The 2,444-nt window shown below is 32.3% G+C and overlaps 1 long non-coding RNA gene across 1 annotated transcript; it reads left to right on the top strand.

Moving 5' to 3' along the window:
- The first annotated feature begins 421 nt into the window (after nt 1-421).
- Nucleotides 422-1,319, top strand: LOC114365509 (uncharacterized). The gene is made up of 3 exons (XR_003656958.1): nt 422-762; nt 849-1,018; nt 1,170-1,319. It is a non-coding gene; the product is annotated as an uncharacterized LOC114365509 (long non-coding RNA).
- Nucleotides 1,320-2,444: the final 1,125 nt, after the last annotated feature.

The following is a 2,444-nucleotide window of genomic DNA, read 5'->3' as shown; positions in this document are numbered from 1 at the left end:
AAAACTTTCGAGTTCAAGACGAGGACGAATTTTTGTACGTTTCGAGTTCGAACTCGAAACGTTCATTCTTGTTTTACTGAGGATTTTTAACTTTCTAACTTCTTTCGTCGGCACGCAAGGCCAAGGAACTTGGCAAGCTTCTTTCGACGAGTCATAGAGTATTTTATAAGTTTTTTTTTATTTAACATGGAATGGTGTGTTCCGTCCGAAACATGCTGCGTTATTTTAAGATGTTGTTATAAAATTTAAAAAAATAAGTTACAAAGATGAATAATGCTCATAACGCCTCATTAATTGTTTATACGTTTTTGTGTTATTGTTTGTTTAATATGTAAGTATTTAAAACCATTATTATTTATTACCAATCAATATTTTTATATTGTTGGGTAAACAAATTTCGGAACATCTTTCGTCTTGTTAATGTAGCTGGCAAGCAAAGCGGCGTTATGAATAAATTTAAGTTGCTATAGAAACAATGTTCTGTTGATTGTCACTTGTGTCATAGAAAATAAAAAGAGCTATCCATTGTGTATTCCTACTGTTGTAATAAATTAATTTCGTGGACAAATCTATCTTCTATTTTTTCTACTGTAAAATCACACTCAGCCACACGCTCACACACGTCTGACAGTGACAAGACAAGGGATTTTTCTTGTTTTGACGTATTTTCTAACCTCTTAGAATGTTATTAGAAGTCGTAATAAAGCTATGTTTTAAAGTAAATAAAGACCATATTAACGATGTTAACATGATGAGACATCGGTAAGTAAATTAAATTAGCAAGTGAAAAGATTTTTTAGTTAAATCATGTAGTTAAATATGTATATTGTAATTCTATCTTGTTTTAGATTTTATGGAATGGAGGAGAAGATTTAACAGCTAGATTATTAACAAAAATCTTGCAAGAGCATCGAGATCTCGCTTTTGGCGAGTGGAAGTCCAAAGGCAAAGTGCAGCGGTTTGCAGTTCTTAGCCTCACTTTTTTGGACCTAACAGGACAGGAAAAGAATAGTCAAAGGTATGTTGATTGTAATAATTGAATCTTTATTATTTAAGTAGGTACCTATGCATTCTCTAGACAAACTGAAATGTTATGCCCTTTCATAATATTGATTGTTAGGATGGCAAGTTAAATTAGTATTTAGTTAACATTACGTTTTCTTTTTCAGAGGAAACCCGAGTAGCCAGATGATAATATATGAAACCATGAGCAGCCAGCCATTGAAACTCTCAGCAATTTGAATAACGATTTTGATTATTACCAATCATGTATCATACCTATTAATAGAAAATTAAAACTGTTAGGTACCTATGTTTTAATTGAAATTCAAAATATTGTTTAATGTTTTATAAGTATTTATTAAATAAATTGTCACACATATATTTTGTTTTAATCCCATTAATGTCTATTTGCCCGCAAGTGTTGATGGTATTTCTTAAGTGTGCCCAGGAACCTTGGTCCTATTACTTATTCTGTGCCGGAGCTGGATCTTTGTAAGGTTTGGGTAGGGTAGGTACCTGTAATGATTAATAAATTTTGATGAGTAGAATACTATAACATTAATTTTATAGTTATTAGTTTAGGTAAATAAGTTTATTAAGATCTAAAACTTTCTGGCTAAAACACTTACGAGCAAAGGTATGGAATCACCCTGTTGTGTTTTGTTCTGTATGATCTTAAGAACTGAATGCATATGTACATTTGTATAAAATAGTTCATGGATAAATCTTATGTAGGCATGAGTACCTACCTACTTCTCCGAGTATGTTGGGGGTATTGAGAGCATTGGTTAAGTAATTCCAAATGCTTCTTCATACCATCAGTGCCTTGGTATGAACTGGATGCATCTTAATGCATAGCACATAATATAACCTGTAATAATTATTATCTATCAAAGGACAAAGAAATCATGTGGTATGTAGAGTAGACAGAATGTATGAATAAATTATGTACTTGCCTTGTGTTCCAAGGACACTCTTTTTGTTGCCATAAGACTATCTTTCCGGCAATTTGTCACATAAGTAGGTATCTACTAAAATGCAGGTTTATTGACTTTGAGGCGGTATCGCTGCAACAACCACAACATCAGGATTTAAGTTTTTCCTTATTATGTTGCCCTATTTATTAGATATGAAATAAACAAACATTAGGAAAAATGTCCACAAAATATATTTTTTTACTCACTGTTGGGATGCTTCCTAATCTCTTAACTTAAAGCATCTAAACTCTAAATGATGCCAAACAAGGAAATAAATTCGCCGACCACATAATCTCCACATTTAAGCCTCAAAAACACGTAAAATTTTTATCAACGTAACCTTCTCACAACAAAATTGACAGTGACACAACATTCGATGATTTCAACGACAACGAAACGACGTTGATTGTCAAAATTAGGTTCGTGCTACGTTATTTCATACAAAATCCATTTTTCGTCACGCCT

Source organism: Ostrinia furnacalis, unplaced genomic scaffold (assembly GCF_004193835.3).
Source record: "Ostrinia furnacalis isolate ACB-3 unplaced genomic scaffold, ASM419383v2 OfSCF0450, whole genome shotgun sequence".
Lineage (NCBI taxonomy): Eukaryota > Metazoa > Arthropoda > Insecta > Lepidoptera > Crambidae > Ostrinia > Ostrinia furnacalis.
This window is presented reverse-complemented; position numbering and strand designations above follow the sequence as displayed.